At 46.3% G+C, this 21,713-nt stretch overlaps 1 protein-coding gene across 1 annotated transcript in view; it reads left to right on the top strand.

Annotated features, from left to right (window-relative positions):
• Positions 1-21,713, top strand: part of PCDH15 (protocadherin related 15) — a 995,294-nt gene that overhangs the window by 383,306 nt on the left and 590,275 nt on the right. The window lies entirely within an intron of this gene.

Below are 21,713 nucleotides of genomic sequence, written 5' to 3'. Positions count from 1 at the left end.
GCAGAGTAAAGGGTAAGAAGAACCTCCCTCAATCCGCTGGCCACGCTCTTTTGAATGCACCCCAGGATCCTGTTGGCCTTCTTGGCCACAAGGGCACATTGCTGTCCCACGGAGAACTTGGTACCCAACCAGGATTCCAAGGTTGCATTTCTTCTGGGTTAGAAGGGCTATTGACAAAAGTGAAAGCAATGCCAAACTGGAGATGTTTTTGTGCCATAGCAAAGCAGGGTCTGAGCATGTAGCTGCCCTTTGCTGGTTTTCCTACATGCCGCCATTAATTTTCATTGGTGTGAATTCTGCTGGCAGTGTTGAGTTGTCTGCATGTAAGAACTGCTGAGTTTGTTCCTTTCAGATGACTGGGTTTGTGGATTTTAGGGCTAGATGGGACTGCTGTGAAACTGCTTCTTCTCTTGTTGAGCCCTGGCTGTAGACTTGCACCAAGCAAACCCTGTATTTTTCTGTCAGTGGAAATACAGAATCAGAGAATTGTTTCAGTTGATAAAGCCCTCTAAGATCATAGAGTCCAACCTTCAACCTAAGACCACCATGGCCATTATACCGTGTCCCCAGATGCCATGTCCACATGTTTCTTGAACATCTCCAGAGATAGAGAGAGACTTTTTGCAAAGGCTTATGGGGATAGGTCAAGGGGCAATGGCTTCAGACTAGAAAAGAGCAGATTTAGATTGGATGTTAGGAATGGGTTCTTTACTATGAGGGTGGTAGAACACTGGAACAGGTTGCCCAGGGAGGTTGTTGAGGTCCCATCCTTGGAGATATTTAAAGTGAGGCTCAACAAGATTTTGGGCAGCCTGATCTGTCAGTTGAGGATGTCCCTGCTGACCACAGTGGGGTTGGACTGGATGACCTTTGGAGGTCCCTTCCAACCCAGACCATTCTATGATTCAATGATAATGACTCCACCACCTCCCTGAGCAGCCTGTTCCAGTGCCTGACCAGTGCACAGCCTAGAGAACGCATTCTTACAGATACTACATTATATAATGCAGGTTTGGCTCTTTCTTTCCAATCCTCTGTTTTAACATTCAAATAGCCTTTTTATTGCCTCCTCAGCTTTGTGGTTGTACAAACAAGGTGTGCAGAGGGAAGCACTTGGCACAGAATATTATCTTTATTTGAAGAACAAACTCTACTCCATACTAATGCATAATGCTGTTTGCTTATGAGTTGGCATTGCTGCTAAGGTCTGAAAGAGTCCCTTCCCATGTATGAATGCATGCCTCTTTTTCCCCTGGAAGTGCTGCTGCTGAAAAGAAAGAATTGGTGGTGACTGCTCCAGTTCTCCTGCATTGCAGCAGTGGGCAGAGAAGATGGACAGAGTGTAATCTCCTGTAGTTGTATGCACATCTGAGTCCAAGAGCAAGCGTGTTGAGGTGGGGGCAGAAGAGGTTTGTTTGCTTTCCCTTTTAGTAATTTATTTAATATAACCCTAATTAATTATGCAATATTAAGACCTTGTCTCTAAAATAAATTAAAATTCTTGATGGCAACATATGGTGCTTCTTGGCTGCAGAAACACCTCCCACAAACCCATATCCCACTGCAAGGTCCAGGCCCTGTGCTTTGTGCTTTCTTTGGACTTGCTACCCCTGCGAAGATAAATTACTAAAACTTGCCAGCAGCACTCTGGACAGGCAATGCCCTGACTTCTCCTCTGTGCCTTTGGCTTTAGAAGATGTCCCTACCCTGAGGATGGGCCACATAGCCCAGCATAAACCCCCCCAAGTCTGTCACTGTTGCTGTTCTTTAAAGACCTCTGGTTTGTGTGATCTCTGTTCAAGCAGACTAATGACCTTTCTCTAGCAGGATATTAAGTCTCTCAGGAAAAAGTAGCTGCTGGTGAAGATTTGTCGAAGCCAGGAGAGAATATACCAAATCACAGTGAGGGATTAAATGGGTCTGTGGATACTCATGGGCAAGTAATCCTTGTGGGTAAGGCTTGACAGATGATACCTAAGTCAATTCATCCTGAAGCGCAGAATGTGGGTATTCTACACCCAGGGCTGTGATCTAGTCCCTTCTGACGTATTTCCCCCTAAAATACAGGAGAAGAAGACCATATCGAGCAGTGTGACACTATCCATTTAGATTATGGACCCCAAAGTGTCAGCAAACTTCAGTTTATCAGTGAATTAAGAACAGGGTACGGTGATGTTAAATACCATTCAGTGATTGCTTAGCCCTCAAGGGGCTGAGGGGCACTGGGAAAAAACTGTACTGCTAGATGTAATGTGCTGCACTTTTGTTAGTTGTGTGAAATGTAAGAGATTAAGCAGAGAAAAGTCTTTGTCACAGGATGAGGTCCTCCCAAAGGGCAGGATAAGAGATAATCCTTTCCTACTAAAGCTATATGTTTCGGCTACAACAGCAATCAAAGCCAAGCCGTGGGAGCCTGTCAAAACCTGCCTGAAGGGCAGTCTCTCTCTGGGTGCTACAGAAGGCAGTTTCAAAGTTGATGGAACAAGATCAATTCACTCTTTTTCCAAACACTGCGTGTTGGATGTTGGGTCTCTTCTGATGCTGGCAGGAACGCTGTCCCAGGCGGAGCTTGCTGAGATGCTGCTGCCTTTAGTATCTGTGTTTAGAACAAACTCAATAAATACAAAGCCTCTTTGCTGTGTGTGAGGAACAGAAGACTTCTTTTATTGTTACACATTTTGGGGTTTACTGTTGGAGCTAAGCTAGCCAGGTGACGGCTCAGATCACTGTTTTAGAATAGAATAGAATAGAATAGAATAGAATAGAATAGAATAGAATAGAATAGACCAGGTTGGAAGAGACCTTCAAGATCATCGTGTCCAACCTATCATCCAACACCACCTAAACAACTAACCCATGGCACCAAGCACCCCATCAAGTCTCCTCCTGAACACCTCCAATGATGGTGACTCCACCACCTCCCCAGGCAGCCCATTCCAAAGGGCAGTCACTCTCTCTTTGTAGAATTTCTTCCTAACATCCAGCCTAAACCTCCCCTGGTGCAGCCTAAGACTGTGTCCTCTTGTTCTGGTACTGGCTGCCTGGGAGAAGAGACCAACCTCCGCCTGTCTACAACCTCCCTTCAGGTAGTTGTAGAGAGCAATAAGGTCACCCCTGAGTCTCCTCTTCTCCAGGCTAAGCAACCCCAGCTCCCTCAGCCTCTCCTCATAGGGCTTGTGCTCAAGGCCTCTCCCCAGCCTTGTTGCCCTTCTCTGGACATGCTCCAGCAAGTCAACCTAAACTGCGGAGCCCAGAACTGGACACAGGACTCGAGGTGCGGCCTAACCAGTGCAGTGTACAGGGGCAGAATGACCTCCCTGCTCCTGCTGGCCACACTGTTCCTGATGCAGGCCAGGATGCCATTGGCCCTCTTGGCTGCCTGGGCACACTGCAGGCTCATGTTCAGCCTACCATCAGCCAGTACCCCCAGGTTCCTGTCTGGTGCAAGCATCTGTTGACCTGCTGGAAATGGAGCGAGGGAAAGGAAGAATGAATTGCACTCACAAGCGCTGAAAGAGGTTGTTAGTCTGAACTGCCTTTCAGACATTGTCAGGCAGTCAGATCAGATCTATTTGTATTCTTCCACCTGTGCTTATCCACCTGTGCTCTAATCCTGGAAGTGTTCAAACCCAAGCTGGTCAGGGCCTTGATCAACCTGTTCTAGTGGAAGGTGTCCCCCCCCCCCATGGCAGGAAGGTTGGAACTAAATGATCTTTAATGTCCCTTACAACCCAAACCATTCCATGATTCTATGAGTTCAGCGCTTTCACATACAGGAAGGACATCTCACTACATCTTGAGGCCTTTGTTTCATTGGTGTGAAAATACCTTAAGGCTATTGGAATCTGTTTTATCTGGAGATTCTCTTTGAAAGGAAGGCATACTTTCTCTTCAGACTTCATTCAGCAGTCTCTGGAAGGCAGTGTGGCATGTTGGATGCATCATAGGAAGCGTGGGTGGCTGTGTTCCTGTGATAGGTCTAAATGCTTCAGCATAACTGCAGGTTTGGAAAGGAAAGATGAGACCACACTGCTTTCATTTTCCTTTCTCTCTGCCTTATTTGTCTCCTGCTTTTCAGCAGAGGTCTCCTCCTGACAGCCAGGAGCCCTCTCAATCATACATTTCCCTGCTGCCTTCCTTCAGCTGTGACTTTCGTTTTTCTTGTCACTTGCAGCCATGACATGAAGAAATGCAGAACCATTGTTAGGCTTTCACAGCAACAGATTGTGGAAGTCTGAAACACTTGCAAAAAGCTTTGTAAATATGCTTTGAAAGATTTGCTTTTACATGTGAATTTTCAGAGCAAAACTGACTAATTTTGTGCCAAAGAAAGGATAGGAGAGGTACAACACTATGCCAGCTCTGCTGTGCATCCTGCATTTAAGTAGCTGTTTGCAAGGATGGCAAGTTCTGACGTGTTGCTGAATAATGATCATGATGGAGGTGAGGGAGCTGTCAATGGGTGGCCACATCTGAATGTAACATCAGGTTATGTTTTAGAAACCACCTCCTTTGTGATGTGCTTCTCCCTGGCCTCTGCTGGGCTGCTCTTCCTATGTCACATCTTTTCTCCTTACTCCCTTTGCTGTCTCGTTTGATCACTTTGTGTTTCTTTTTCTCTCTTGACCCTTAGGGCCACGCTGCCTCCCTGCAGTCTTCTCAGTTTTAGACTTGGGTGGCTTTTAGGTCCATGCTGAGAAAGGTGTAGAAGCATCTTTCACCCTCTTGACCAAGCTCTGCGACTTGTGAGCAGCATTGCCTTTTGCACAACACAGTATAGAGAGCTCTGGGCTTTCCAGGGAAGAAGCAAGGAGGTGATGCTTAATCCCACAAGTTCTAACCAGCATGTGCTACACATGCTCCACCAGGGGCAACAATGAAAGGTAGCAACTTATCATGGGGGGAGCAGGCTGACCTGTCCAGCAGTTCCATGTTGGTATGTGCAGACATTGAAGGTAGCCCTGTACAGGCACACTTATGGTACCAGGAGGGCTCAGACTGAATGGCTTCAAGAGCTGACTAAACTTTTACGTGAGTTGCTTCCATGCAGCAAATTGTGTTCCTTCATGTCAACTGAAAATAAGGGAATATAAGGGAAAAGTTAGGAGAGTAACAGAAGGGAAGTCTCTGAGCACCCTAGCTATTCTCTTTTTAACCTTTAGTTGCTATGAAAAGAACTGAAATAGCGAATTCCTGGGGATAAAAATACAAGCATGGCTCTAGACAATGTATATGGACCAGAGGAATGTAGTGCTTAGTCTTCACCAAAACTTACCTGCTAAATAAGACAGCACTGTAGCAGTGAATCATAGGATAGTTAAGGTTGGAAAAAAATCTCCAAGATCTCCAAGGTCCAAGCATTAACCCAGCACTGCCAGGTCACTACTAAACCATCTCTCTCTCCACAGATGAGAAAAGATGCACTTTTGGGACAAAGTGCTTATAAGAGTCTTAATACATACATAGAACACATAGAATAAACCAGGTTGGAAGAGACCTTCAAGATCATCACGTCCAACCCATCAACCAATCCAACACCACCTAAACAACTAACCTACGGCAACAAGCACCCCATCAAGTCTTCTCCTGAACACCTCCAATGACGGCGACTCCACCACCTCCCCAGGCAGCCCATTCCAATGGGCAATCACTCTTTCTGTATAGAACTTTTTCCTAACATCCAACCTAAACCTCCCCTGGCGCAGCCTGAGACTGTGTCCTCTTGTTCTGGTGCTGGCTGCCTGGGAGAAGAGACCAACATCTGCCTGTCTACAACCTCCCTTCAGGTAGTTGTAGAGAGCAATTAGGTCACCCCTGAGTCTCCTCTTCTCCAGGCTAAGCAACCCCAGCTCCCTCAGCCTTTCCTCATAGGGCTTCTGTTCCAAACCCCTCACCAACTTTGTTGCTCTTCTCTGGACTCGTTCCAGCAAGTCAACCTCCTTCCTAAACTGAGGGGCCCAGAACTGGACACAGGACTCAAGGTGTGGCCTAACCAGTGCAGTGTACAGGGGCAGAATGACCTCCCTGCTCCTGCTGGCCACACTGCTCCTGATGCAGGCCAGGATGCCATTGGCCCTCTTGGCTGCCTGGGTACACTGCAGGCTCATGTTCAGCCTACCATCAACCAGCACCCCCAGGTCCCTCTCTGCCTGGCTGCTCTCCAGCCACTGGGGTCAGACCCCAGCCTGTAGCTCTGCATGGGTTTGCTGTGGCCAATGTGCAGAACCTGGCACTTGGATGTGTTCAATCTCCTGCCCTTGGCCTCTGCCCATCTGTCCAGCCTGTCCAGGTCCCTCTGCAGAGCCTCTCTACCCTCCAGCAGATCAACTCCTGCCCCCAGCTTGGTGTCGTCAGCAAATTTACTGATGATTTAGTAAGTGAACACCACGTGAGCTGTGTCCTGGCCTGCATCAAAAGCAGTGTCATCAGCAAGATGAGGTTCTGTATACTCTACTCTTTTGAGACCCCACCTGAAATACTGCTCCCAGTTCTGGGGCCCCCAGAACAAGAGGGACATGGAACTGTTGGAGCAGGTCCAGAGGAGGCCACAAAGATAATCAGCGTACTGGAGAACCTCCCCTATGGGGACAGGCTAGGAGAGTTGGGGCTGTTCAGCCTGGAGAAGAGAAGGCCCCAGGGAGACTTTAGAGAAGTCTGAAGGGGGCTACAAGAAAGCTGGGGAGGGACATTTTACAAGGGCTGTTGTGATAGGACAAGAGAGAATGGATTTAAGCTTGAGAAGGTCAAATTTAGACTGGAGATTAGGAAGAAATTCTTTAGAGTGAGGGTGGTGAGGCACTGCAACAGGTTGTCCAGGGAGATTGTCGGTGCCCCCTCCCTGGAGGTGTTTAAGGCCAGGTTGGACAGGGCCTTGAGGGCCAGGACTAGTGGAAGGTGTCCTTGCCCATGGCGTGGGGTTTACAACTAGATGATCTGGAAGGTCCCTTGCCACCCAAACCAGTCTATGAATCTGTGACAGTTTAGGCTGTGCCTTTAAGCTAGCTGTACAGATGGGTGTAAAAAGGAGAACAGGAGATTATCCTATTCATTGGTAGATGTGTGGGATGTAGTTTTATGATCTTATCTTCTTCTCTCATTCTATCTTTCTGCTTGCATGCTGGCTGTTCCTGGACACAGAGACCTCTTATCAGCTAACTACACAGATAAGCATTACTGACTCTTTCTAACAACGTTTTTGAACTAACTGAAATTTCCCTGACATTTCTCCTTTTCTCTTTTCTTCTAATTAACCAGAGGGAAAAGGCTGGGGGGAGAGGCAAGGCAGAGTCCTCCTGCCCAAGGAGGATTTCTGTGCTGTTTTCCCTTTAGAGTAGACTAGAGTAAACTAGACTAGACTAGACTAGAATAAACCAAGTTGGAAGAGACCTTCACGATCATCATGTCCAACCTATCATCCAACACCATCTAATCAACTAACCCATGGCACCAAGCACCCCATCAAGTCTCCTTCTGGACACCTCCAGTGATGGTGACTCCACCACCTCCCCAGGCAGCCCATTCCAATGGGCAATCACTCTCTCTATGAAGAATTTCTTCCTAACATCCAGTCTAAACCTCCCCTTGCACAGCTTGAGACTGTGTCCTCTTGTTCTGGTGCTGGTTGCCTGGGAGAAGCTTTGTGTAATATTGTAAATACTGTATATTTTGTACATATTCATTGCATTCCATTATTGCTTGTAAATACAGCTTTTCATTTGCTTCCCTGACTGAGTTCAGCTGAGCTTTTGTTAATGAAGGTGGGTTAAACTGTCACAGAGTCTCTGTCCATTTGTTTATTCAATGAGCAATTAACTGCTTGCTTTGATTAGATGTTTGTTATACCCAAAGCGGTTCTGTGCTTAAACAACTGGAGGATGTCTGGGAGCAAGATGGGAGGTCACAGCTAAGCTATACCAGTAGATATGTCTCCCCTGAGCCACCCCCCGAGCCACATGTAGGCACTAGGCAGAGCTTGTGTTTGAAGAGCTTATTTTTCTTGGGTTGCTGTGTTTGCCTGAGTCATGTAGGGAGTTTCTTTCCACACTGCTGAGTGTCACCAGAGAGGTCCCCTTTCAGTTTCAAGTCTGCTGTCTTTATTTTTCTGCAGCATTAGGCATTCCTCTGACTCCTTCTGTGGTTCAAAGGCTACAAGAGCCAGCTCAGAACCCAGCTGTGTTTCACAGAATCACAGAATGTTAGGGGCTGGAAGGGACCTCGAAAGATCATCCAGCGCAAATCCCCTGCAGAGCAGGATCACCTAAAGCAGTTCATACAGGAATGCATCCAGGTGGGTTTTGAATACTTCCAGAGAGGGAGACTCCACAACCCCCCTGGGCAGCCTGTTCCAGTATTCTGTCACCCTCACAGTGGAAACCTTTTTACTTATGTTTCCAGGGAACTTCCTATGCCTCAACTTCCACCAGTGCCCCACTGGGCATTACCGAGCAGAGCCTGGCTCCATCCTCTGGGCACTCACTTTACATAGTTATAAACACTAATGACACTCTCAGTCTCCTCCTCTTCAAGATACAGAGCCCTCAGCTCCATCAGTCTCCCAATCATTTTTGTGGCTCTGTGCTGGGCTCTTTCAAGCAGTTCCCTGTTCTTCTTGAACTGAGGGGCCCAGAACTTGTGACACATATTAAAGATGAGGTGTCCATGTTTAATTGTTTTCTTCATTGACTTAGGCAGTATCATGCAGAGTAGAACTGTGAAGTCACAGCACAGTAGCTTCAGACAGGTTTGAAAGCTTTTTGACAAGGACACACTTATAATTGAAATGATGTTGACACAGGAAGAAGTGATCTGAAATAATTAAGATTTAATATAGCTACTACAAGTGCTAGGCAATCCCAAGGAAATGGCTGGAACCAAGAGGGCTAAAAAAGGCCTAAGGAGGGGCAGTTGGATGGAGTGGCACTGTGAGAGGAGACATGGAATGGATTTGCTCTGTTCAGCAAGCCAGGAGATGCATCTCATGGAGGGAAGCTCCAAAGTGGGGAAAAGTGGTTTCAGGTAATTTTTGAGTTCTTTCTCCAAATGCAAGAAGTAAGGTAAGACTATATTAAATTAAATGAGTAATGGAGTACAGTGTCCAGCTCTGGGGCCCCCAACACAAGAGACACATGGACCTGCTGGATTGGAGGGCTGGAGCACCTCTCCTGTGAAGACAGGCTGAAAGAATGGGGGGCTGCTCAGCCTGGAGAGGAGAAGGCTTCAGAGAGCATGTAACTGAATTTCAATCTCTGAGGGCGACCTACAGGAAGGCTGTGGGGGGGAATTGTTTAGAAGGGCTGGTAGGGACAGGACAAGGGGCGATGGTTTGAAACTGAAGCAGGGGAGATTTAGGGTAAACATTAGGAGGAAGTTCTTTACAGTGAGGGTGGTGAAATACTGAAACAGGTTGCCCAAGAATGTATTTGAGACCCCATCTCTAGTGACATTAAAGATCAGAGTTGATGTGGCCCTGGGCAGTTGGATGTGTTCCTGTTGACTGCAGGGGGGTTAGACAAGATGACCTCTGAGAGTCCCTTCCAACCCAATGCAATCTGTGAATCTGTAAGTTATCCTGGCTGGACAATTCCTGGCTGGAGCTAAGTACACCAGTCCTCAACTTCAGCACTACTTCAGTAACACGGTTGCTCTCTTTCTGAATTTCTGTCTGATGGTTTTGAGAGAGTTGAACTACCTGCAGGGCTGATCTGTACAGACCCCTTGAAATCAGTGCCAGTTTTTCTCTGTAGTTAAGGTAAGAAGGAATATATGCAGCTTTTTAGGCTCATTGCCATGAAAACACATTCATGACTTTCATTTATTGTGCAATAAATTAGCCATAAAAGAGGACAACAGATTAGTTTAATTACTTGCTTTTAATCCCAGTAGTGTATTGTTTGATTAAGCAATGCTGTGGTATAATTAAGAGTTGTAACTGATTAAACACAGAGCTATTAATTAATACTGAATTACAAGAAAATTAACAAAGTAGCATAAACAAGCCACAAAAATGTTGTAAAGCAACACTGATAATGCATCAACTTAAAAGGCACTTATATAAACCATTTCCTAACGAGTTTGCTGCAATTAGGATTTAGATCATAAGTTATATGCAAAAATGGAAATTGGGCAGGAGCATTCCTTCTCTCTTCCAACCTGGTTTATTCTATGTATTCTGATTTTTCAATTCCAAAGACTTCTTTGATGCAAAACATGAGGTTTTTAAGCTGGATGTTCTTAAGTGAGTGTGGGGGCATTAAGAAGAGTGTGGCCAGCAGGTCAAGGGAGGTACTCCTGCTCCTCTGCTCTGCCCTGGTGAGACCACATCTGGAGGATTGTGTCCAGTTCTGTCCCCAGTTCAAGAAGGACAGGAATATACTAGGGAGTGTCCAGCAGAGGCTATGAGCATGATGAACAGAGTATCTGTCTGGTGAGAAAAGGCTGAGACACCTGTGGCTGTTTAGCCTGGAGAAGAGCCTCCTGACTGGAGATCTTACTGATGTTTATAAATATCTGAAGGGTGGGTGTCAAGAAGAAGGGGCCAGGCTCTTTTCAGTGGTGTTCTGTGATAGGACCAGTGGCAATGGATACAAATTGGAGCATAGGAAGTTCCACCTCAAGGAGAAACTTCTTTATTATAATGGTTATGGAGGCATGAAGCAGGCTGCCCAGAGAGGTTGTGGAGTCTCCTTCTCTGCAGCCTTTCAGAACCCATCTTGATGCATTCCTGTGCGGACTACCCTGGGTGATCCTGCTTTGGCAAGGAGGGGAGGACTCCATGATCCTCAGAGGTCCCTTCCAACCCCTAGCATTCTATGATTCTATGAAGCAAAGTCCTTGAACTCAAGCATAGAGTACTCAGGGAGGATTCTAAAAAGCAGAACTTAATGTCAGCTTCTGGACCACCTCTGGTGTTGACACTTGTCTGATTTGAATACACATCTGAGCAGCTCATGCATTCCTAATCTTCATTTTGAATGCCTTTCTATTAATGCTACAGCTCAGTTTCTGCTTTCATTTACAGCAATGTCAGGAAATGTGTGAAACTATTTGCATGCCGAAATGATTGTCAGGGTCACAAATTCTGGGAACCCCACAATTATTCATTGTGCAATAAGCAGAGAAATGCAAAACACACAGTATCAAAGTGTGGGGCTACAGGAGCCAGTGATAGTATGAGATAGAGGAACATTTTTGAACTTCTTCAGACCTGGAATCCAATCTGATTAAGGCCAAGTGGGTTTTAGTATCCTGAAACAAGTTTTAGCAGTGTCTGAAAACACCTAGCAGCAAAATTGCCAAGGTTTGTAATGCTAATCAGGCCTTGGGATTTTGTTCTTTGTGAAGCTGTGTACAAACTCCTCTAAATATATCCATTTTTAATGGCACTTCAGAACCTATGGAAAAGTAAAATCAGCTATTTTGATTATCTCACAAACAGAAGCTCTAGAAATAATGCTGTTATTTTTCCCTAAAAAAGATACTCAGATTTGCTCTAAAGCCTGAAATTGTAGCTAGCAGTCAAATAATGTATTAAGTGCCAAAGTGATGTAATAGAGACTATGTGTAAGGACAAATTGAAGCTCAAATGTTTCAAGTCAGCAGGCTGGTAAAAATAAGAAGCTTGTTATAAATATCAAAATATGGGATACTCCTGGTGTCAATCTCTTAGTCAAATTTGGTCTTTTTAGTGGGTTTTAGTACATCACTGTGACTAATATAGCAGCCTTTCAGTACCTGAAGGGGGCCTGCAAGAAAGCTGGGGAGGGGCTTTTACTAGGTCTTGTAGTGATAGGACAAGGGGGAAAGGCTTTGAGCTTGAGGAGGGGAGAGTTAGACCGGACCTTAGGAAGAAATTCTTTAAAGTAGTGAGACACTGGAACAGGCTGCCCAGGGAAGTCATGGATGTCCCCTCCCTGGAGGTGTTCAAAATGAGGTTGGATCAGGCCTTGAGCAGCTGATCTACTGGAAGATGTCCCTGTCCATGGCAGGGAGTTTGGAACTAGATGATCCCTTCCAACCCAAACCATTCTGTGATTAATCAGCAGTTTCTGCCCTGTTTTCTTGTGTGTAGTGCACAGACGCACAATGGTTATGTGGGACCACACACCTGCATTTGCTCTGTGTGGGTGCTCCTGTGGAGAGATTTGTGGGAATCCATACATAGCACAACTGCCTCCATGGATCCTTAACAGGAATGCCCTTGGAGACACCCTTTTTCTTTCAGGTACCATAGCTTTTGCAGACAAGGGTACAAGTTTATGATTTTGTCTTTAGTTAGCAGTGGACAGAGGGCTGATGGAGGAAAAAGAGCCAAGGCCTAGAGGTGTTTGTAGCCATAATTCTCTAAACATTGCAGAAGGTTTCCTTGAGTAGTTCCATGTAAGTGGGAGAGAGATTAACTAAACCGAACCCTGCCTAAAATGGGCTAAGAAAAATATTCCCCAGACTGGGGGCTGAAAGTCTGTGGGAGCTTTTACTCCAGAATACACTGTTTAATTATTCCTGAGCCTTATTAAGCTAGAGAGTAGGAGGGAGATTGGGATGAGCATGAACCAAAATGGAATGGCAGCCATTTATTTAAGAAGCACAGGATCATGGTGCCAGACAAGTTCCTGGCATTCCTGTTTAAGAACTCTTCCTAGGCTAGGGAAAGCACAGTGTGTGAGCAAGGGTAGTGTCTGGGACTGTCCAGCTGCAGATCCTGCCCAGGTTTCTGATGTGCAGTGTGTGGCTGAGGGCATATTATTTTTATGGTCTAGGAGCAGCTGCTCCTCTGTGTTTGCTTAGACAAAGTCCTAAATCCTTTCCTGTCTTGTGCAAATTTTGCATTCAGTGTCTCTTGCTGTCAGTTTGAAACTGTGGATCTGTTAGATCTTTGAATCTGGTGCAGACTTAACTCCCCCTGAGGGCTAAGATTTTCTAGTGCATGTCAGCAGGTATTGCATCTTTCCAGAACGGAGAGGCTGGTACCCAGTTTCTCCTTGGCTCTGTTTAAAGAAGTGATGGTGCCCCTCCAGTGCTCTGCCCAGTTTGGGGCACTGCAGTATAAGAAAGGTATTGAAGTGCTGGGTCAGGTACAGAGAAGGCCAATGAATCTGGTGAGGGCTTGGTGAGCAGGTCTTATGAGGAGGGGCTGAAGGAGCTGGGATTGCTTAACCTGAAGAAGAGGAGGCTGGGAGAAGATCTAATAGCTTTCTACAGCTACCCGAGAGGAGGTAGGAATGGTGCCAGCGTTGGGTTCTTCTCCCAGTTACCTATTGACAGGGCAAGAAGAAATGGCCTCAAGCTGCACCAGGGGAGGTTTAGGTTGGATATTAGGAAAAATTTGACTGAAAGAGTGGTGAAGCATTGGAACAAGCTGCTCAGGGTGATGGTGGAGTCACCATCTCTGGAGGTGTTCAAAAAATGACTAGATGGGGCAGTTTAGTGCATGGTCTAGTGGTCATAGAGGTGTTGGGTAGAAGGTGGAACTTGCTCTTAGAAGTATTTTCCAATCTTAATGGTTCCATGATTCTGAGAAAGTTCAGCTGCTGTTCCTCACGACTCTCACTGCATCCCCACCTCCACAAACCTCATGACTGGGTAGCTTTGAGGAGTTTTTCTGGATCCATTTTTTGCCAAATGTCACTGAGCCGTGTTTCAGTGTGATTGAAACAGATTGGAGAGCAAGCTGCTGGCCTGTGCTCCCAGCAGGCCTGGGGGCGTGGGTGCCTCCGCCGCAACAGCAGTGAGGAGCAGCTGGACGTAGGCTGGGAGACGTGTGGGCCCAGGCAGCTTTTCACTTGGCATAGCTGGAGCTGGTGAGGACAAATTTGCAGTTTCTCTCCCTGGATTTCTCTCCAACCTCTCTCCCTTGATGAATTAAGAGCTTTTCATAGGTAGGGACTGGCAGTGCTTTATAAAGAAGTCAGTAGTAAGTGAGCTAAAGCCTTTTCAGCCTTAATAAGCCAAAGGAAGATAAAGGTGGGGTTTTTTCATTTCTCCTCTCCTCATGTCAAACCATTGGGATGATCTCACGTGTTGGAAGATCTGTTTGTTCCATGCCTTAAGACATCCCCTGAAAGGAATAACATTTTGGGGAGCCTAATGAGGCTGGAAGAACAAGGCAGCATTCCCATGTGAGCTGAATGCCACATCCTGTGATGCTCCACAAAGGCAATTTTGTGAAAGCACTCAGTTGAGTAAGGTGAGGACAAAAGAAGAGGCTGAGGGTGTATTAGACCTCTCTGCTCTACAATGGGACTGGCACTTCATGAATTCCCACAGCCAGTTTCTTCAATACCACACTGCAGATGTACTACAGAAGGAAGAGGGGGAGGAGGTGGTGGGCTGCTTGGAGTGATGGTTTTTTATTACTGAAGCCTGGTGTGGTGTAACCAGAGGCTGCAGAGGAAGTGCTCCTCTTAGGGTTTTGGGAGATACCGTTTTGGAGAATCTGTGCTTCAAACTTGGATGTGGAAATTGAAGGAATTAGGCTTTATTATTTTGTACTTTAAAAGGCAAGACGCTTTGCATGCAGACTCACAGCTTTAGTGTTCCTTTCTGGCTGTATCTGTGCTTGATGTCCATGGTATTGGAAACCAGTTGTGGAACTGGGAGAGTAGGAAACAGAAAACAGAAGTCAGGTGAGGGTCCTCTGAGCATGCCAGGAGAGAAACCAAGACTGGGAAGAGTTCTGATTTTTCTGTAAGAACTAGTGAGGATCAGTTGGAAGAAACCAGAGAGACAGTTACTAAATGGTGTGTGTAGATGTGTGTACATAGAGGTCTGTCTGTATACATACAGATAGAGAAATGTATGGATATATTCCAGTTGAGTCTCCTCTAGATGTCTGAGCAGCATTCTGAATGCCATGACATTCTGCATGCTTTTTGAACATTTTCCTTGAACATTTGATTGTCTTCTCCTTTGTTGTGTTCCACAACAGTTCAGATTGTCAGTCACTGAAATTATTCCTGATGAGGTTGTCACAGGCAGCAGATTGCAGCGGTGAGTCAGTGTGAGCTGTTGTTTGGGTTATGATCCACCACACTTCCAAGTTTTCAAAACCCCAGGAAGTTCAATGCCCAGATTGACTCCTTTTAGAGTCAATGGAATCATGGAATGGTTTGAGTTAGAAGGGAGATAAAGAGCCTCTAGTTCCAACAAACCTGCCATGGGTAGGGTGTGAGACCCCAAGTGTTTCCTTGGCTCAAACAGCACTGCTGAGGGTCAGGGGTGCACATGGTCTGGGGGGCAGTGCCCTCCACCTGGGGTCTACCGTATGGGGGGTGAAGGTGTAATGGGTTGGGGCAGACCCCCTCCCCACCACGGGCAGAAATAATGACTCAGACAAAGGGATTGCAAAAGTGATGGAAAGTTTAAATGGGAAAACAATAAAAAAACAACAATGGAAGTTTTACAGAGAACCACAACAAAAGAGAGAGAGATCCCAGAACATACCCAAGAACGTCCCATCCCCACCTGGGGGTACACCCAAACCCCCCCAGGGCTCTTTCTCCCCCCCAGCCCAGCCTTGGGCCTGGGTAGGCCCAAGGGAGGCAGCTCAGCCGTTTGACCTAGGCAGCAGCAGGGGAAGAAAGAGGAAGTGAAGACCCCACGCTGATCTATTATAGGGGAGCAGGGCATTATGGGAATGGAATACCTGGTTTCCTGTGACCATCCCCCTGGGCTGGGCCCACCCCTTGGGACCTCCCAGGTGTGGTCTGTGCAGTGGCATCCAGGCCAGCACCCAGCCTAAACCACCACAGAAGGGAAGATGTGGGAACTGCCAGGGACACAGGAGGGAGCAGGGGGTGGAGGAACCTGCTCAGCTCCACTCCCCTGTACCCTTGCTGCTGCTCCACACTGCCCACTCTGCACAGCCCCACAGCTCTCCATTCCCAACCATGACTGGATGCCTGGAGGGCTCTGCACCAGGACCTGAACCGGTTTCCTAATCTGGCTTTGCACTTGGCCTTGTTGAACCCCATGAGGTTCACATGGGCCACCTCTCAGAAGAACAGACATCCTGATGTCCTAGCTGTGGAGACAGCCAGGGCTTTCACAGATGGGCTGGGTAGGAACAAGAGAAAGAACATCTCAAGCACTTCTCTGAGTAGGGCTTGCTGGTATTCCCCTGTTTCACCACAGGCTGGTGTGAGGGATGAATCATGCCTTGAGCTGGATTTTCTGCTTATGCTGAGGACATGTTTACAAATTGCAAGATATCTGTGTGGGCTTCATCTGAGGGATCATACCAAATCATGTTTCTCATTTCCAATGTCCAAAGGAAAGTCTTGCTAGATAGTTCTGCTTTTTAATCTGAGATTTGTAATGGCACCCTTAGCAATTTCCACCACAGGTGCTGGATGAGATGGACTGTGGCTGTTGGTTGTCAAGATAATTTTGTTTATACAAGTTTCACATTGCAGTGTATCACACAGCAAGTCAGCAGGTCAGAGCAAGCAGCAACTGCAGAACTGAGGTGTGAGGCAGTGTAAAGGGGTACAAAGACAGGTGAGGAATGCAAAACCAGCCCAGAGCTGGTTTGTTTATTTATTCTAGAGCTGGAATAAACATGCAATCCCTCTTGATCGATAAGCAAACTTTTTCTCCTGAGGCACTGTGAAATTTTGTGTGACCTGCATTTAGAAAAGAATTCACTGAGACTTTTTTAAAAACTATACTGGGAGGCTTTTATTTTTACTACAAGCAGTAAATTCTTTAGATGCACTTCAGGTGCAGTTGAGTTCAGCAGTGAGTTTGTGTGGCACACAGTGCAGGAAGAAAAGAATGACAGAATTAACCAGGCTGGAAAAGACCTTTGAGATCATCAAATCCAACCTATCATCCAGCACCATTTAATCAACTAAACCATGGCACTAAGTGCCTCATCCAGTCTGGTTTTAAACACTTCCAGGGATAGTGACCTCCCCAGGCAGCCCATTCCAATGTCCAGCACTCTTTTTGTGAAGAATTTCTTCCTGACATCCTTAAACTTCCCCTGGCACAGCTTGAGACTGTGTCCTCTTGTTCCAAAAGAATCAGAACTGAGATGACAGTTGTGGGGTTTGATTGCTGCTCCTGTCAGCCTCGGTGCCAGGGAAGGTCACGCAGCAGTTCTTCTTGAGTGCCATGATGCAGCATGTGCAGAGCAGCCAGATGATCAGGCCCAGTCAGCATGGGTTCATGAAAGGCAGGTCCTGCTTGATGAACTCAATCTCCTTCTAAGACAATATGGCCATCATCACCCCAAAGAGAAAACTAACTTAGCAAATTGGTAGTCCTTTGGACATGAGTCTGGTTTCCCAGGCAGAGCAGTATGACAGAGCTTCATATTGATTGTTCTGTTTATGTGGGAATGGAGCCTGGCACAGCCCAGCTAGATGCCACCCAGCAGCACTGGGAATACTTTAAGGGGTGGAAAGGGACAAGGAATGCTCATAATGAGAAGTCCTTTCTTGCTTGAGGGACAGTTGGGGAGGACTGAGGGAAGGCTGGTTAGGCCACACCTTGAGTCCTGTGTCCAGTTCTGGGCCCCTTAGTTTAGGAAAGATGTTAAGTTGCTGGAAGGTGTCCAGAGAACAAAGCTGGGGAGGGGTTTGGAGCACAGCCCTGTGAAGAGAGGCTCAGGGAGCTGGGATTGTTTGGCCTGGAGAAGAGGAGGCTCAGGGCAGACCTTATTGCTGTCTACAACTACCTGAAGGGAGGTTGTAGCCAGATGGGGGTTGGTCTCTTCTCCCAGGCAATCAGCACCAGAACAAGAGGACACAGTCTCGAGCTGTGCCAGGGGAGGTTTAGGCTGGATGTTAGGAATAAATTCTTCACAGAAAGAGGGATTGGCCATTGGGATGTGCTGCCCAGGGAGGTGGTGGAGTCACCATCCCTGGAGGTGTTTAGGAAGAGACTGGATGAGGCACTTAGTGCCATGGTTTAGTTGATTAGATGGTGTTGGATGATAGGTTGGACTGGATGATCTCTAAGGTCTCTTCCAACCTGGTTAATTCTATTCTATTCTATTCTATTCTATTCTATTCTATTCTATTCTATTCTATTCTATTCTATTCTGTTCTGTTCTATTCTATTCTACTCTAAGGGTCAAACCTCACCATTTCTAATGTCAGTCTGATCACCATACTGTGAGACAGCCTTTCCTGGCCAGTATCACCTCTGGGATCCTTCCCTTCTAGCCTCTGGTTCTTGTGTCTGCTTCTGCTCTCTAGGCTTGGTTGTGCTCAGGTTCCCTCCTGCCAGGTCTAGGTTCCTGCTCTTTGTTTCCTGATCCTCCCACATGACTCCTTGTTTGAAATCTTGACCTTCTTATGGCAAAGAAGTTTTGGTTTTGTGAGTCTGAAGGCCACCTGTGCTTCATTTCAGTTTGGTGTGCCTTGACAGTTGCCACTGCCTCTTTGGGACCTGGTTCACACCCCCAAATGTAGTTGCAGTTTATTCTGAAGGACTGGCTACAGCCTGTCAGCATTTGGCTGTGGATCAAAGTTTGGAGACATACTACCAGTCCTCAACAGGACATACCTCACATCAGCTGGGCCTGGCAGTTAAACCTGAGTGAGTGCAAAGAGGCTGCAAGTCTTTCAACACTAACTAAAATATAACCAGCTTCATGGAGTGAAAGCAGCAGGTCTTGGCCAGTGCAGATTCATAATGGCAGCATACCAGGAGAGCCAGCAGATGTCTGTTGCAGGAAGTCAAGAACCCATTTCAGGAAAACTGAGAAATTAATCCTTTTTATACCCCAATTCTAGCATTTGTACTTTCCCAGCAGCTCCTGTGGTCTGCAGAAAATGAAGAACCATAAGCATCTGGGCAGAGGCACAAACCAAGCCTGTCAGGGTTGCCACAGTACATGTGGGTGTTCTTGGGAACAGAGTCTTCTTTACTTTCTTCTTCCCAAACTTGGCCTTTTCTTTCCCTTTACCTGAAATATTTTAATGTATCATTAATAAAGAAGGAGAAAGCTTTCCTCAAACCCAAGGATCTTAGAAATAGACCAAAATTTGTTGTTTGTTTTAGTTACAGGATTTGTTTTTCAGGCAGTCATCAATTGTGGAAATTAAGCTAGTCTTGAATTACAGCCTTGAAAATGTTCCTTAGCACAGCATTTTGAAGTGATTATAACAACATGGCATTTCTGCTTCCTCTCTAATTGAAAAAAAAGAAATGTATGCATCTGCTGGTTACAGGCAAATAGGGCAGAAGGATTTCAGCAAGGCTTCCAGTGCTGAAATGGCAGCAGAGAAAGATCACAGAGACACAGAATCACCAAGATTATCAAGTCCAACCTGTCACCCAACACCTCATGAATAAACCATAGCACCAAGTGCCACATCCAATCCCCTCTTGAACACCTCCAGGGATGGGGACTCCACCACCTCCTTGGGCAGCACATCCCAATGGCTAACAACTCTCTCTGGGAAGAGCTTTCTCCTCACCTCCAGCCTAAACTTCCCCTGGCACAGCTTGAGACTGTGTCCTCTTGTTCTGGTGCTGCTTGCCTGGGAGAAGAGACCAACCTCTGCCTGTTCACAACCTCCGTTCAGGTAGTTGTAGAGAGAGCAGTAAGTTCACCTCTGAGCCTCCTCTTCTCCAGGCTGAGCAGCCCCAGCTCCCTCAGCCTCTCCTCACAGGGCTTGTGCTTGAGGCCTCTCACCAAATGTCCCATTTTCAGCTGATGTGAAGGCTTAGTGGGGGTTTACATCACCATATTATTGCTGCTAACTGAAGGATTCCCCCAGTTCATGTCACTCACCATGAATTTTGATGTTATGTGATGCTTGCAGATAAGGGCTAGGAGAGGGTACTGACTTTTTACAAGGGCTTGTTGTAACAGGACATGGGAGGATGGATTGAGGAGGGCAGATTGAGACTGGACATTGGTAAGAAATTCTTTGCAGTGAGAGTGATGAGACACTGGACCAGGTTGCCCAGGGAGGATCTGGATGCCCAGTCTCTGGAGGTGTTTAAGGCTAGGTTGGTGTAGTGGATGGTGTCTCTGCCCATGGTGGGGGGGGTGGATCTAGATGATCTTTAATATCCCTCCCAACCCAAACCACTTTGTAATTCTATGATACAACTGTGTAAGAACAGGTTCTTACCTTGCCTGCACCATGTCAGTCTGCTTCTCTTACCATATCCCATCACTTTTTCCTGGGAAGAGAAACAGTTAATAGGTTGAAGCAGCAGCATGGTTTTGGAGTGAATCTTCTGACCATTCCTGTTTATTGCACCTTGGGTGGGTTCATAGTGGTTTAGTATGTGTGAGTGATGTTCCCTTTAAAGGAAACTGAATGAAGAGCTCCATTCCAGAGGGCACAAAACTTTCTGCTCCCCTTGATAGGGGTGTGAGAGGCTAAATGAGTGACTGAGCCTCCATGTAGCTTTGCACCACCTGTTTGGGGATAGTGTGAAAGCCCAAGAAAAGTCCCAGCTAGTACATTGTGGAGATGAAATGGCTTCAGCACTGCCTGCTTTCATCTGCTCCTCTCACACCCAATCACAGGCTGATACAATAGCCACAGTCTGTACCTCTGCTGTTATCTTCTGCTGCTGTAGAAACCTCAAAGCTGAAGTATCTGTCTTTTTTTTTTCTTTAATGTTAAAATCCAAAACAATCACAAACTAAAGAGCCCTTTTAAAACATATATATAAAATAATATAGAGAGCTAAAAACCCCTTGATGCTTAGAGAAGTTTTCTCCAGTATGTGAGCAGCACTCAGCATGATGCATCTTCATTACAAAAATGCAAGATGATGATTATTTATCATCAGATCTGCTGACATTAGGCATTAATCTCTTAGTAAAGCAAGCAGTAAACTCAGTTCCCATGGCAATGCAATACACTTTGTTCCTCTCCTTCTGCTCCATGGAAGACTGGGCTTTCTCTGGACACACTAATTGCAGCCTTAATGCTGTGGATGTTTTTGTGGGTGAACTAGTCTTTGGGTGGAATACCAAATCAGTGGTACCCATGGTGTTGGTAGGACAATTACTCTTTCAGCCAGTGTATAACCTTAAGGTCTTGAAACATTCAGAGCTGAAGGCTTGGTTTAAATTTAATTCTATTGAATATCATGGAATCACAGAATGGTTTGGTTTGGAAGGGACCTTGAATATCATTTAGGACCAACTCCCCTGCCATGGGCAGGGACACCTTCCAGTTGTCTCAAGGCCCTGTACAACCAGGCCTTGAATACCTCCAGGGAGGTATTCCACAGCCACCTGGGCAACCTGTTCAGTGTCTCCTCACCCTCACTGTAAAGAATTTCTTCCTAATTGCCAGTCTAAATCTGCCCTCTTCCAGCTCAAAGGCATTCCTCCTTGTCCTATCTCTACAAGCCCTTGGAAAAAGTCTCTCCCCGGCTCTCTTGTAGTCCCCTTCAGGTACTGGAAGGCTGCTCCAAGGTCTCCCTGGAGCCTTTTCTCCAGCCCAAACAGCTCCAAGTCTCTCAGCTTGTCCCCATAGGGGAGATGATCCTAGCTAGCCTCTAAAATGCTCCTACACTCACTTGTTGTGTTCTCCATCTCAGGGAGAACTGAACATGCACATAGGGAAGGGCTATAAAGCACCAGAGATTTTATTGTTCAGTGGTTTAGGCTGGGGAAGGGCAGAGAATATATTTGAGTCTAAAGAAATTCCCGATAAGTGCCTGATAGCTATGGCTTAGGGTATTTTGTAAGAAAAAAAGGGTTTATGAGTTTTTCCTTGGTTTCTGAGTTG

This window comes from Dryobates pubescens, chromosome 30 (assembly GCF_014839835.1).
Source record: "Dryobates pubescens isolate bDryPub1 chromosome 30, bDryPub1.pri, whole genome shotgun sequence".
Taxonomy (NCBI): Eukaryota; Metazoa; Chordata; class Aves; order Piciformes; family Picidae; genus Dryobates; species Dryobates pubescens.
Note: the sequence above shows the minus strand (reverse complement) of the source record. Positions and strands in the feature narration are given on the sequence as shown.